The 16,259-nt window shown below is 44.1% G+C and overlaps 1 non-coding gene across 1 annotated transcript; it reads left to right on the top strand.

Moving 5' to 3' along the window:
* The first annotated feature begins 11,265 nt into the window (after positions 1-11,265).
* LOC129682030 (U6 spliceosomal RNA) lies at positions 11,266-11,373 on the top strand. The gene has a single exon (XR_008720905.1). It is a non-coding gene; the product is annotated as a U6 spliceosomal RNA (small nuclear RNA).
* The last annotated feature ends 4,886 nt before the right edge of the window (positions 11,374-16,259 follow it).

The following is a 16,259-nucleotide window of genomic DNA, read 5'->3' as shown; positions in this document are numbered from 1 at the left end:
GAAGAATAAAATATGATCTGGTCACATACAGAGCATACCACAATGTTGATTAATGTTCAAAACATTGTATTCAGCATGAAACAAGCAAACAAACTTGTTGTGAATGTTTTAATTTATGATATGAAAACATGTTTTTGTTAAAATTCCAAGTTGGAGGTTTTAGTTTGTTCATGCTTAGTAAGTATCTTGTGTGGAGTGTGGTCTTTGTCAGGTGGAATTAGTTGAATTCTGAGGACTTTGAGGGGTATAAATATGACAGCCTAGAGAAAGAAGGTGCAGCTGCTTGGAGGAGAAATGCTGCTGGTTTGTCCTGCTTTTGCATTTGCTGTTTGCTGATTTGCTGGTTACCTGGACTTCTCGATTTCTGGATGAATGATATTGATATTGCCTCCCAGAGTCCTACGACCCTACCCAGTGGGAAGTAACAGAGAGAACTATGCCCCTGTCCCTGCTAACATTCTTTCCCTCCTACCCAGTGTTGGGGGATTGGAAGAGAGCTAGAAGCATTTAATAACCCTAAATAAAGTAGGTTTTTGGTTTTTTTTTTTTTTAAGGTCAACACAAATTAGTGACCAGGTACTGTCATTACATGTATTGTTAATATTCTGCTGAAGGTAGCTATAATGTGACCCAACACAAGGTCATAAAGTTACTCAAAATAATTGTGCAGTATTTTGGCAGTTGGGGATGTGTATCAGATTGATAGCATATGTTATTCTCAAGTGTGAACTTTTATAGATGACAGTGTTGTATCACAATGTCAAGAGGCTGGACACACCTGACACATGAAATTACTGATGAAGACAGAAAATAGGTTTCCGGTTGCCTTGGTGGGTGGGAGGCAGATTAAGAGGATATAAGGGTAACTGCTTTTGGGCATAGCATTTTTTGGAGTGAGGATGAAAGAGTCTAAATTTGATTGTGGTAAGAACTGTACAACTGTACAAACATTCTAAAAACCATGGAGCTATAAAATTAAAATGGGAAGATTACGTGATGTAAGGTTAATTTACATCTCAGTAAAGCTTTAAAAGGTACAAGATACTCTAAGAAAATTTAGAAGGGGGATAGTGTCAGGATTGTTGTGGGGACAGGCCACATGCATCAATGATGAGACAGGATGAGGAAAGGTTCCAAACATGACATTTGCCCTATGCATGTGTTAGGAAAAGGCACTGGCATTCTTGATTTTCTTTTTAATTATACTACATAACTTACACAGATGTTGCCCATATCTTTTTGTAGGTGATAAATAGTCCATAATAAAATTCTATTACAAAATTAGGAAGAAATATAAAAGCAAGTCTCCTTCAAATTGATCTCAGTTTTCAGCATGTTCTTCCAGACTGTCAGTGTGTTCCACAAACACACACAAAATTGTGCATTTCCAAAAGTGGCCGCATTCTCTGTGCTCCATTGTTCCCACGGTTTGCTTCACAGGCATCGGAGGCTTTGTAGAGCTCTCCAAAAGCTGGGCAGGGTAGCCTCTACTGTGTTGATGACCAGGACTCTTTAGTCCTGCTCATGAAAAATGTCTGGTCTGGAGTCAATCTGTCATGGTCAACCTCACAGCTTGCCCCTTCAAATTTAGAAGACAAAAAGTCTACCTGAACGAGAGGGGCTCCTTCCATCATTTTCTACCCCCATACAGCACCGTTGCTGTCCCCACAGGTCTGTGTTTGTTCAGCAAGCTCTGGGTCAAGTCCCTTTGCCATGTATATAGAGACACAAACATCAAGTACATTTAGACACTGAAAACGTTTAGAACACGGTCTGGCCCACAGTCATATGCACTATGTGTGGGCTCTTGCTAGCAGGGGTGTCCTGGGCTCTTTAACTGATCTTCTGCACAGATTGTTTACACTGGGCGCTGCAATTCAGGTCTTTGTGTATAATGCCACTTTGCATATGAGCAATTCTAGCTGTTTTTCTTGAAATGGAGCAGCTGGGGCCAGAGGAGCACAAACATTCAATTTTAAGAGATAAAGCCTGCAGAATGTGGAGGTGTGTATCCGTGGTCCCAGCACTTGGAAAGCAGAGGCAGGAAGATCAGAAGTTCATGGTCATACTCCCTTGTATAGCCAGTTTGAGACCAGCCCGGGCTTTGTGAAAACTTGTCTCAAAACAACACCCCATACAGAAGGAGGGTAGACAGTTGAAAAGATAAGGTAAATAATGAAAACAGCCAGGTCTGAAAGGTTCTACCTGACAGGAGATGTATTTGGTCACTAGGCTGTGTGACTCGGCCTCCAGGTTGTGGGAGTAATTCCTTCTGCAGGTCTAGACTGGGCTGGGTATGCAGCACAGCTCCCTCAGATCCAGATGTAAAGGAGCGGTCCCTGCTCCCTCAGATCCAGACGTAAAGAATTGGTCCCTGCTACCATTGGCTGAACGCCCGGTATATTTGCTCAAAATGTAAGCCTGAAAATACTTCATTTTCTGTCCAATTCACAGTTGGGAGGAGAGAGCATCTTTTAACCTAAAGCCCATTCTTTTTGTTCTGCACTGTACATTTTCCAACTTTTTAAGCCTTATTTTTGAAACTTTCTGAAGGTGTTTGGTGTAAAAAATGAGAAAACATCCAATGTGTCTTTAAAAAGAAAGTGGGGTCTATTATTTGAGTTTTCCCTATACAAATTAAACTTTTATATAAGTTTGAGGTGGAAGGCAGGTCAAGGAATACTGTATTTCTTTCCCTCTCTCTTATTTTTTACTTTATTGGATTTTTTTCCTGTTGAGTCTAGTCAATAATCCACATTCTGCAGCCACTCAAATGTCAAAATGTTTCAAAAATATATTTAAAAAAATAAAGAAACGAATAGAGGCGGTCTTGTTCTTTAAGTTAGTTCTGGGTTCCCTTGAACTGTAGGTGAACTCACCCTGCTTATAAAAGAGCAGCTGTCTCTGCAATTGAAACCATGGTTCATTACAAGCTGACCTCGGATTCGGGACTAAAACTTCCTCTATTTTACTACGACTATTCAGACAGGGACTGGAGATAAACAATAATCAAAATCAGGATGGAACTTGACTGGGAAACCCTCTATGTTCCTTGGCTGAATTATAGCAACTCACGAATTGCCAGGAGTGAGGCAGTGCGAAATGACCCCCAAACAGTCCCTTTTGAAATGCCGTGGTCCAGGCTGCCAACTTGCGCACACAAAGGCTGATTGTAATGACTGCTTAAGCATTACTTATGGAAGCATTAATTATCACCGATCCTATTTTAAACATTTATAGAGTTGAGATGAAAGGACTCTTTTGTATCATATATATATATATATATATATTCCCCCTTGTAAAAAAAATATATGACTACAGAGGGTTTGGGATTTGTTTCTTCTCCCTGGAAATTCTTATTTCTAGGTCTTATGCCTAAAATATTGAGCTCAGTTTGAGACTTACATGCTAATCAAGTTAGATGTGAGAAGGAAGCAGGTAACATGAATGGGTAAGCGGGTGTGAGGGAGGGAGGGAGGTGGGGGCTCATGCAGTGTGGGAGGTATGGACACCTGTGGTATGGAAAGTTTTCAACTTCAGTGTTCTAGTTTGGCACTGGAAACATTCAGTTTGTTAAAATGACAAATCTAGAGTGAAGACAATGGTTCTCATGCATTAGAGGGTCCTTTAGAAATCACATAATAGTCAGGGATGGTGACACACTCCTTTAAACTCAGGCAGAGATGTTAGGCTATCTGAATTCAAGGCCAGCCTGGTCCACTTATCGACTTCTGGGCCATCCAGGGAAATAGAGTGAATCTCTCCCTTTTTCCCTGTGTACACACTGCCTGTACACACACACACACACACACACACACACACACACACACACACAAACACACACAGAGAGAGAGAGAGAGAGAGAGAGACATGTGGAGCTGATGAGATGGTTCAGTGGGTAAAGGTACTTGCTGTTCAAGCCTGAATATTTGAATTTGATCATTGGATCTCATATAGAAGGTGGAACCATAGAACTGACTCAACAAAGCTGTCCTCTGACCTCTACACACACCAAAATGTGTCCTGTTCTCCAATAATAAATGACATAGATAGATAGATAGATAGATAGATAGATAGATAGATAGATAGATTATTTAAAAAGATACACACAAAGATAGAGTCTGTTCTAGACAGTGTATTTGTGTGCTTACTTGCTTGCTTGTTTAGGATATGATTTCACCATATAGCTCAGGCTGGTCCAAATTGACAATCTCCTGCCTCAGCCTCCTAAGTGCTAGGATTGTAGGTACATGCTAACTAACGTTGGCTTTTAAAATGGCCTGTGGCAACCTGTGTGCAAAGCATGCTTTATCTTAAAGACTACCTTGGCCTCCTGAAGCTGGTCATTATTCACTATGGGGTAATGGGGAGAGCAGCCTGAGCTACCCACTGACAGGGGCTAGCTGTCCTTAGCATGTAGGATGTTGAGCTGGGCATGGTGGAGGATTGGAGAGGTTTGACCCTGCATTGGTAGTGCCGATGGTTTCATGGGCATTGGGTGACTCTAGAGACCTAGATAAAAGCTCAGCTTCTTGAAGGAGTCAGAACTGCACAAATTCCACTGATTACAAATTGAGACCTGGCTCTGTTGCTGTTTCCACTGACCTTTGCTTCCCTTCCACCTTCCTTTCCTGTACCTGCAAATCCAGAGAGCACATATCTGCCAATAAATACATTGTCATCTCAGCCTCATATCTGTCCAGGTGAACATGAATGATTGGAAAAAAACAAGGTGTTTGAAGGCCCAGTGAATTTTCCATTGCTGTGATAAAGGGCCACTGGCAAGACAATTTATAAAAGAAAGCATCAAATTTGGTGCTTTCAAATTTCAAATTTCAAAGCATCAAATTTGGGGTTACAGTTCCAGAGGGTTAGAATCTATCATAGTTAGGGTTTTTATTGCTGTGATGAAACACTATGACCAAAACACAAGTTGGGGAGGAAAGGGCTCATTTGGCTTACACTTCTATATCTCCGTTCATCATCAAAGAAAGTCAGGACAGGAACTCAAACAGGGCAGCATCCTGGAGGCAGGAGCTGATGCAGAGGCCATGGAGGGGTGTTGTTTACTGGCTGGCTCTTCATGGTTTGTTCAGCTTGCTTTCTTATAAAACCTAGGACCACCAGCCCAGGGGTAGCACCACCCACAGTGAGCTGAGACCTCCCCCATCAATAACTAATTAAAAAAATGCCTTACAGCCCAATCTTATGGAGGCATTTTCTCCTAAGTTTTCCTCCTTTCATATAACTCTAGCTGTATGACAAGTTGTCATAAGACTGGCCAGTACAGAAGCCATGAGAGTTGGCTGTAGGAACAGCTGCCAGCTTGCACATGAATCTGAAAGGAGGAGGCGAGGAGTTTGCTACTGGCAATGACATGGGCTTTTGAAACCTCCAAGCCCACCTGCAGTGTCACGCCTCCTCCTACACGGCCATACCTCCTGATCCTTCCCAACCAATTCTATCAACTAGGTACGGACTATTCGAATAGAAGAGTCTATGGAGGCCATTCTCATTCAAACCACCGCATATTCCTTCCACAGCACCCCGTGGCCCACCGCTCCAATTGCACAGCACCGTAGCGTGATCACCAGAGCAAGCCAGCACAGGCTGCTGCTCTGCTCCCTCACTCTGCCACCAGCTTTCTGCACAGGACACCAGTGCTGGATCACATGGGAATCTGTGTCATCCACTTCAAGATTAAGTTCCTTACTGTTGTTGCCAAGGCCAATCGAGTCCCATTGAAGATTGAGAGAGGCAGCTATGATTCATTCCATACTTACTAGGTCAGGCCCTTTGTCTCCTTATTGTGTTTAACCTTGACAATAAACCTGCAGGGTTATTTCTGTTACAAATGGGGACTAGGAGGGGCTGGTGACGCAGCTCAGCTGGCGAAGTGTTCGCCGAGCCTATACAAACTCCGGATTCCCCAGGGCCGAATGAACATAGCAAGATGGTATATACTCAGGAAGTATAACAGGAGTTCGAGCTCATCCGTAATTACATAGCTAATTTGAGGCCTAAGCTACATGAGACCCTGTCTCTAAAAAAAGAAGGACGTGGAGAAGCCGAGACCGAGAGAGCCTGTGTCTTTTCCGAGGTTGTGTTCTTTGGAGTGGGATGGGTATGACAGGGGGAAAGCTTTATGGTTTTTATTTCATGTTGCTTTGGGGGAGCGGTTGAGACAGGGCTTCATTTGTGAAGCTTTCTGGCTGTGCTGGAACTCACTCTGTGGACCAGGCTTGCCTCGAACTCATGGAGAACTGCCCGCCTCTGCCTTCTGAGTGCTGGGATTAAATGCATGAGGCACCGCTGCTTGGTTCATGATGTGTCCAGGTCATACATTCCCTGTGGTTTTATTTCTGCCCATTTAAGAGGCAGTGTGGAATAGAGAAGGCACAGGGGTGTGCTCTGGAGCAGAACGCTGTGGCTCTGCCATTCGTTTACTGGTTATATGTATTAGTTACTCTTACATCGCTGTGACAAAAGTACCTTTGAACAAATTTACTAAAGGGAAACTATTTTTGCTTGGGGTTTCAGAGATTCCAGTCCATGGCCCTTGGTGTTACTGATTGGGGTCTCATGATGGAGAAGGGTGTCAGTGGTGGTAGGAGAATGTGGAAGAGGAGGCAGTTCAGGTCACTGTGAGGAGAAAGCAGACACGAAGGAAAAGAATGGGGACCAGGCATCACCTACAAAAGGGTACACCTGCTTACCCACTCTTCCAACTTTAAAGTTTCAAAGCTTCTCCAAAGAGCCCACCAGCTGGGAACCAAGTATTCAGTCCACGAGCCTGTGGGAGGCCTTTCACGTTTAAACCATAATACTACTCAGATCCCAGCACATCTCCTCTAGCTATATCTGACGCAATAGCAGCAACAACAATGCCAACACTTACAAACTTCTTAAACGGCAAGAGGCAATAGGAGGCTTAGCATACATAGCTTAGGAGCCTTGACCAAGCTAATTGTCTTCATCCGTCAACATTAGCATCATTTTTTGCAAGCTCAATACAAGTTGGAAAAAAAATGGAGAGAATTCATGGAATGAACACACGAACAATACATGTAGGAGCAGGAGAGTGCAGGTGATAGCTGTCGGGGAGAGGAGGGTCACAGGATGGCTCAGAGCTGGGCCCGGGCCCCCTGAGTAGTTCCAACTCCCAGGCACAGAGTGCCCAGCAGGCAGTCCAGGTGAAAGGAGGCCAGGTGAGCTCAGGTCCCTGAAGGGTTTGCTTCTGGGGCCTCAGGAGTCTGGCGCCAGTAAGAAGGCTGGAAATGACCTTCACAGCTAGAGTTTCAGGGTCTTGATGGGAATGTAGAAGTGGGAATGTAGAGATGTGTAGGGGTGGTTTTTAAGGAGGTAGGTAGTGTTTGCCTCACCGGGCAGATCCTGGGTCAGCGTTGCACATCACAGACCTGCTGTCAGGATACTGAGGCCTGGTCTGGGCACCCTAAGGAGGAAGACCCAGACAGAACTGAGGAGATTTCTCAGGTGTCTACTGGATTCGGCATGGAAGGTTTGCTGGGTGGTAAAAAGCATTCACATTTTTGTTCATTTCCCAGGTGGCAAATCAAAGATTAGACAACTAGAGAGGCAGGGCCCTGAGCAGGGTGCTTAGTGATCTTACAGACCCCACACCGCCTGCCAAGCGTGGCAACCCTAGGCAAATCAGCTGTCTCTCTCAACTTCATCCACCATGTCTAGGGATTTATAGGGATACAAATTTTCTACCCATGGCTTGAAAGTATTTATTGTCTAAGACCAAAAGCAGTATGAGTTGAATTTCTACTATGTTCTGGGCTAAATAAATAAATATATTTTTTATCTGAATGAATTGTTGCAAAATGGAGTGTCTATTTTCTGCCTGTTTGGTAGATACAGAAACAGGTTTAGGGAGGGCGGAGCGTCGTGCTGGCCAGCAAGAACTTACAACTTTAGATCCAGAGCCAAGGTCACAATTGGTGCCCAAATGCTGTCTAATTCCAAAGTCCTGTTGTTGATTATTGGCTGGCTGGAGTGTACACTTATGGCGAAAGATCAGTAAAGAAAGGTGGAATTGGATCAACCTTGTGGGATGAGCAGGATGCAGAAAAGAAAGGTCCCGAGGCTAAGAGAAGATGGATTTTCACACTGAAAAGTCAGTGAGGAGGATCAGGGACAGGTGGACAGCAAAGATGGTGGAACATGCCATGCCCTCCACTGGCTTTCCCAGAAGTCCCAGGAAAGAAAAAGATCCAGAAGGACACCTCCATCTGAAATGCCACAAGCTATGCCATTTACCCTTGGTACTCGACTACCACGTAACAGGAGGGCTCTGACTCCTATACTTTTTCCATCCACAAGCAACCGGGAAAATTTATGGGTAGACTCTAGAGGGTGAAAGGGTGGGTTTAGCTCAGCTGGTCAAGTGTTTGTCTAGCATGCGCGAAGCCCATGGTTTCAACCTGGAGGCCAGCTGTGGTGGGTGCATGCCTGTAATTCTAACACTCAGGAAGGTAGAGGCAGGGGGATTGGTAATTCAAGTTCACCCTCAGCTAGATAGTGAGTTTAAGGCTAACTTAGGCTACACAAGACTCGTGTGTGTGTGTGTGTGTGTGTGTGTGTGAAGGTGAGGTCAATGACCCATTTGTGTCATTAAAAGCTTAATTTTCACATTCCTGTAAGAACACTTTTTTTTTTTGTTTGTTTGTTTCTTTGTGTCAGGTTCCTTTGGTAGATCTTTGGTTAAAAACTGGTTTTTCATTTTGTTATTTTAAAACTGTGGTAAGAATGAGAAGATCATACAATCTAAACATTGACATTTTAGCCACGTGGGCTCAGGGCATCCGCTGATTTCACTTTGTTCTGTGACCATTCATTCAACACTCCCTTTGTTTTACAAAATTGACACTCTGTCCCCTGAGACATTTCCAGCTCCCCCTCCCCCAGTTTCCCTGGGAACCATCATTCGATTTTCTGTCTCCAGGAGGATGATCACCCTGGTGCGTCATTGGTGTGGAATCACGCAGGATTTGTCTCTCGGGGCCGGTTTCCCTTCAGTTGGCTTATGGTCCTGAAGAGCCGTCCATATTGTAGCATGGGTCAGAATATCCTTCTTTTTTTCAGTTTGAAGAGGTGGATATAGTGCCCCACACCTGTAATTCCAGCACTGGGGAGGCTGAGGGAAAATGATAATGATAACCGGCCTTCATTCAATCTCCAGCACCAGATGGATGGGTGAGGTATACAGAGAAAAGAATGTATTAAAATGAAAACGTTAAGCTAGGACCCCCTGGAAGTTTTCTCCCCAGAACCTTTTGCGAAGCCTGGGGTCATGCTGTGAATGTTACCCGAGAGCCTGGACCCAGGTTTATCTAAGTCTCCGGCCAGCCCCACCTAAGGAGTGTGGCAGAAGAGCCTCTTCGAGTTTTCCAGAACCGTGTTTCCTCCAGCCACCTGGAGTAAACAAAGCTACGAAGCCAGACCCAGGCTATTCCTGCCAGCTCAGCCTTTCGGGAGCCGAGTTTGGCACTTTGTTGTCACAGACCCTGAGTTGTCTGAAAGTTTTACATACCAGGGGTTGGGGCTTGGGGGGGTCTGGGATCCTATCAAGAGCTATAAAAGACCAGAGCAGATAGGAGATCAGCAGGGAGAATCTTAAACAATTAGCTAAAGAAGGGAGCCACAGGAAAAGCTCATGCACAGGTGTCCAGGCGTGCTAGCTATGCGCCTGAAGATAACCAAATCCCTATCCGAGGGCTCTTGACTTTAGCTGCTTCTGGAGAGTTCTGGTCTGTTCCTTTGTTGTTGTTGTTGGGATTAGTGTGTGTGTGTGTGTGTGTGTGTTGTGTCTTGTTGACACAGGGTTTTTCTGTGTAGCCCTGGCTGTCCTAGAACTCTGTACACAGGCTGGCCTGGAACTCACTGAGATGACCTGCCTGCCGCTGACGCCCAAGTGCTGGGATTAAAGGCGTGCACCTCAATACCTGACTAGGTTTGTGCCTTTTAACATGGAACATTTCACATGCAGTACTTCTTCACTGTCTATGAAAAAACAACATCAGCTGGCAAACTGAGACTGTGTTTATGAAAGCTGTTGCCCAGGCTGAGCTTGGACCAGAGTCTCTCTGGCCTCCTCAGCCCAGGCAGCTGGCATGAGTTGATGCACACCTTAGTGTTGATGCACTCCTGAGGGGAAGGAAAAGGTTAAACTCTTCCCTCTCAGAATGCTTGGAGACGGAGGAGAGAAGGGAGGTCAGACAGATGACAGCTTCTGCTTTTTTCGGAAATACTGGGCTTGGCCTCAGGGATAGACCTGTGTATGTAAGATGCTTTTCGAGACTCTGTCAAGCACAGGACCAGAGGGACAAAATGTCTCACTGAGCAGAGAGAAGACTGGCCTTTTTCATAGCCCTTTCATTCTGCCCATAGAGACTACCAGCAGACTCTCCAGGGACGGCCATGGTGTAGTGTGGACTGGACCTGGCACCCCATAGAGAAAAGACCATGAATAGAACACAATGATGTGAGACCACACTCCCCTGGAAATTCTGGAAAATAGGCACAGAGAGAGTCAAAGCCAAGCAAGGCCTGGTGTGATAAGTAGATGGGAGATGGGAAATGGCAGGAATCACCCATCAGCACTAAGACTGCATCATTAGACATCATTAGATCTGTGATGTAGCTCAGTTGGTAGAGTGTTTACCTCAAATATAAAAGCCCTGAGTTCGCCACACTAACCAGGCATGGTGGCCTGAGCATTTAATTCCATCTCTGGAGAGGTAGAGAAAGGAGGAGCAGAGTTCAAAGCCAACCTTGACTTAGCGGGTCTCAGGATAGCTTGAGCTACAAGTGAATGTCTTCTTTATTATTATTATTATTATTTTCTTTTTGGTCTCATTTGCCACACTTTGAGAGTGGGATACAGTAATAAAGCATTATTTTCATAGAAAAGTTGGGAAATAGACTGAGGTTGTAGCTCAGGGATGGAGCACAGCCTCGCACGTGTGAGGCTGTGGGTTTGGTTGGAGGTATCACTACATATGCATGCTTATACACAAACACACACATACAAACATGCACACATGTGTCTGGGTTCGGTTCCCAGCTTGTCTGTCTATCTGCCTGTCTAGTCTACTTATATCTGTCTATCTACCATCAGAAATCCACAGAAACTCCTTTCCATTTGTGAGCGTGGGACACAGTAAAATACCACACATACAGTTGCTTCCTGGTAAGATTGTGGTGACTAAGGTTTAACCCTTGTTAAATTTTATTTTTTCAGTGCTCGCTTCGGCAGCTCATATACTGAAATTGGAACAATACAGAGAAGATTAGCATGGCCCTTACAATAAGGATGGCATGCAAATTCGTGAAGCGTTCCATATTTTTAAAAATTATTTGTTTATTTATTTGTGTGTGTGTGTGTGTGTGTGTGTGTGTGAGAGAGAGAGAGAGAGAGAGAGAGAGATGAGTGTGGGCTTATGTGAAGGTTAGAAGACAACTTTCAGGAGTAGGTTCTTGCCTTCCTCCTTGCTGAGGCAGGGTCTCTTCTTCAAACTTCAGCTATCTGGTCCAGAAGCTTTCTGACTATTTTCTTGTCTTTACTGCCCATCTCAGGTTAGGGGTGCTGTGGTTATAGATATGTGGCTACATCCAGCCATTTCACGTTCCAGGGATCAAACTGTAGTCATCAGGCTTGAGCACTTAGCGTTTTCACCTGCTGAACCATCCTGATGACCCCTTGGTCTTCCATCACTGTGTAGCAGATAGACTAACAGGGTCAACCAGCTGCTGGCCTAAAAGCTGGAATTCAATTAGGAAGCTCTGGTCTCTAAGGCCATCTCTTTTCTTTCTAAGGTAACTTTCCCCTTAAACCTCTCTCAGGCAAAAAGAAAATAGCTTCTGTAAGTCAAATAGCAAAATATAGTCAGCTGTGCATGGTGGCTGATATCTCTGGGCTAATCCAAAGCATGTTGGTAACCTGACCACGAGGCAAGGCCAAAGTCAACCAGGAGAGCATCCCCAGTGGCTCCTGGGGGAAATGGCCAGCTGGTCTGCTGTTTCCTGGATATCAGAGCCAGAGCAAAGTAAACAGGTGCATACAATTACCAGTGTGGGTTACATGAAAGTCTCATTTCTTTAGCTGCCATTGTAGATGCCAACAATAGCAGCGTTTCAAAGGCAGTGGAGTAATCTTCCAGGTGGCCGTTACAAAGAATGACTGCGTGGAGCCTGTCTTCTAGGGAGTGGAGACAGCACTATTGTGTGGTAGGATATTTGATTCCATTGTGAACTCCCAAAATTGTGAACTTAAAAACTCTGTTTTTTGTTTGGTGTGGTTGAGCCCTGTCACACACCTTTAATCCAAGAACTTTCTGTTTATTGTAAATAGGTGATTATGGTGTGGTTCGGCCAACCCTAGCACACACCTTTCATCCAAGAGCTTGATGCACATAGGATTTATTAAGTTAACCCTCAGTCAAGAAGCAGAGCAAGAAACCAGCTGACAGGGATTAAAGAGTAGGAGGGACATTGAGTTAAGGTGTATTTAAGACAGCATGAAGAAGAAGGAGCTTTGGGGCTTTTAGCTCTTCAGCTTTAGCTCTTTAGCTCTCTGGCTTTTTGGGCCTTTTGGGCTTTGAGCTAGCAAGCCTTTGGCTTTGGGTTTTCTGGCCTTTTCCTCCTAGGCTGTCGCTGAGCTGGTGAGCCTTTTGGGTTTTTCCATCTGGACCTGAGCTGAGAAGGAAGGTCAGCTGGGTGCTTCCTCCACCTCTCTGAGCTAGCAAGTTTTCACCCAGCATCTGGCTCCTGAGTCCTTATTGGTAAAATAGAACTGTTGAGATTTTCATTTTTTATAACAACAGAACTGCTACTTGCATAGCTGGTGGGACAGGAGTGAAAATTCCGTGAAGTTCCTAACTTCGCTGGATTCTCAACTAAATTATTATATTATTTTAATATTTAAACAGATCTCTCAATAAAATGATAAGGACGATCCGGTTTGTGCCACCACCATTATCAGTGGCAACATAATTAATAGTGATTTCTAATTATTACCTAAGATTATGAGACAGTAAAATTATGTACGCTTTTCTTCCAACTAAGAAAAATATAGAAATACAATCTGTATCTGCAATTCTATTCCCAGGAACGTAACCGAAAGAATAGGTGATCAAACAGGAGCTCATACCTGTGTAGTTCCATGTGGAGTGCTTGCCTGGCATATGCAAGGACCTAAGGTTGGCCTCCAGAACAGAAGACAACAGACCACACTTGTCAGTAGCCCCTCCATTCACAAATAGTTAACATGTGGAAACACGGCTGTTGCGATGCCTCGGTGGGTGAAGGAACGTATCATCCAGTCTGACCAACTGAATTCCATCCCAGAATGTATGTAGTGGAAGAAGAAACCTACGTGCACGGGGCTGTTCTTTAACCTTCACACATGGCAGGAGTGTGCACAGGTACACACACCAATCCACACCAGCACACACATATGCACAAAAAGATAACAAACATATCTAGAAAGGAGTGGAAAGCAAAAACGTAAGATATCTATAGAGTGGAATAGTATTCATTCAAAAAAAAGGGATGAAATACTGATACTTTATACAACACAAGTTAACTTTGAAAACATGCTAATGAACACTGCAATCATGGATGATATAAAATAGATACATAATTCTAAATAAGTTTTGCTCAGCATAGACAAATCCACAGAGACCAAAAGCAAATTGGTGTTGCCAGGTTCTAGGAGATAAAAAGAATAGTGAGTTACTGCCCAGAATTTTTTTTGTGTGTGTGTGTGTGTGTGTGTGTGTGTGTAAGTGATAAGACTGTTTTAGAACTAGACAGTAGTGGCATGGGCATTTCATAGCTTCTAAATACACTAAATGCCATCAAATTGTATACTTTAAAATGGTTAAGATGGCAGATAGGAGTACAGCCTCTTAGTGCAAAAAATTACAGCTCTCACCTTAACAGGAACAAGAATCAGCTCTTTCCTGGGGCCATTTTGAGTGACCAAGGCCCAGGAACACTAGATTCAGGTTACTCCAAATTTCATGTTCTAATATGGAAGCAGCTTTATGAAGTATAGTTTTTACAGAACAAATAAAGTCAGAGAGGTGGTTACAGCAAGATGGGGGAGGCTGCTCTGTAGGCCTCAGATGTGGTCTGATGACATGCTGTGTGGCTTGTGTGGAGGACAGAGAGAGGCTGCGGAGGTTGTTTCTCTCTTCCGATCACCTGGGAATCAAACGTAGGACATCAGGCTTAGAGCTGCTTGCCTTTACCAGGTGAACCATCTCGCTGGCCTTATTTTTGGAATCTTTAAGGGATTTTGAAGAAGCTGTCCAAGTTGTCCAATGTCCTGGAAACAATTTTCAAAATAGCTGAGCTCCTGAATTATGTCAGAGTACATGTGGACTGCCTCTGGTCTGGATATGCTGTGGTTTGTCTCACTGCCTCAGAGACCCAGCCCATTGCCATGCTTTCTCCTCCTCCTCCTCCTCCTCCTCCTCCTCCTCCTCCTCCTCCTCCTCCTTCTTCTTTTCCTTTTCAGAGCTCGATGGGCAGTAAGCCGTGCCCAGGAGAGGAAGAGAAGATGAAGTTGAAGTCAGCAAGATAATAACACTGGAAAAAAAAAAAAATAGAAAAGTTGCCTGAGGCTGGCAGAAGGAAGATAGAGTAAAAAGAAAGAGGGATGTTAAAGCCATGTGTTTGTTGTTGTTTTGTCAGTATTTCCTGTTGCTGAAAATAAAAGATAGTGAGCTAACAATGCTGATTATTTGCCCTATAATTATTATGGCAGTATATCTAACCCACTATCACAATGAATAAAAAACACAGGCACCTGCTAGATTTTAGAATAAATAGCCTTATTTCACCTGGAGCAAGTAAACCCCCTTTACCTCCCAGCCCCATCCCAGGCTCCCTCCCATCCATGAATACTTGCTTATTCTTATTTGGACCAGTTCCTCCATCCACTTCAGCCATGTGCTTCTCCCATGCCAACCCATGGCCTTGTGCTTCTTCCTTCTTCTGTACTGTTCCTTCCCAAGAGCCTCTCCTGTCCCCATAGCCAGCAAACCTTAGCCATGCCTGCCCCATTCACCCTGCCCAGGTGTGTCTGATTTTTATTGGTCAAACAGGAATAAGTTTTTGGACAAGGTTACAAACATTATTTTGGGGTGTGTGAGTGCCTGCTTGTAAAAGACAGCAAGCAGCTCTTGAGGAGCAAATTAATCAACAGTGAAATACAAAGTACCAGACCATGCTGTTACAGCTTCTCTTTTAAATACCCATAACTCCATCGAGCATCAAGGTTCTGGGAAGAAGCATGCTGAAGCAGGGAGAGACCCTCAGGTCTCTTGGAAGATGAAGAACTAAGCAGCCAGCTGTGTCACAGACACCAAAGCTTTTCCTGGCATTGGGTGGCATTATAGCCTGCCTGTGGCCTGTATGTTTTGTATCTCTCCACTATCCCTTTATAATTACACCTCTTAAGCAACATAGATCCTTCGTTGAATGGCGACATCATTTTCTCATTTCACTGAGTTTAAATAGAGATGACGGGGCCTATTCTTAACATTTAACAATCAAAACCAATTATGACTCTTTCTTTCCCTCCTGCAAAAAAAAACACACTAGCCCTTTCAGAATGAAGCATTTCACTGTGACATCAACAGGCCGTGAGAACAATAATAAAGTAATAAAACCTTCAGAGAAGGGAGATGTTAAGTATAATCAGGTAGGCCCAGTTCTTCAGGACTGTGGAACAGTACCATGGATTCAAAATAAAGAATAAAAATAGTTCAAAGGACAATGAACGGGCATGGGTCAGGCACACTTGTGTGTCCCCAGGCCAGCGGCAGGACCACTTGCAACAAACGCTGCTTCTGCCCCATGGAGAGCACTGGCAGACCATTGGGTGCCTCAGTGTTGTCAGGACTGTCCAGCTGTGTTTGCCTGAATAGAAAGATATTCTCAGTATGTAGCAAAGGAAAAGTGAGTCAAGAGCCATCTGACGGCTAGGTATGCAACCTAACTGGTAGAACACTGACCTAGCGTTAGTTCCTTATAAACACTGAGCTCCATTCCCAGCACCACATAAAAACCAGGCCTGGTGGCACAAGCCTGCAATCCAAGCATCTAGAAGAAAGAAGCAGGAGGATCAGAAGTTCAAGGCAACCCTTGGGTTTTTAATGATACGTAAGATTCTGTATCAGAAAGAAAGAAAGAAAGAAAGAAAGAAAGAAAGAAAGAAAGAAAGA

This window comes from Psammomys obesus, unplaced genomic scaffold, assembly GCF_907164565.1.
Source record: "Psammomys obesus unplaced genomic scaffold, mPsaObe1.curated_primary_1811, whole genome shotgun sequence".
NCBI lineage: Eukaryota > Metazoa > Chordata > Mammalia > Rodentia > Muridae > Psammomys > Psammomys obesus.
The sequence above is the reverse complement of the archived record's forward strand: the minus strand, read 5'-3'. Positions and strand labels throughout refer to the sequence as shown.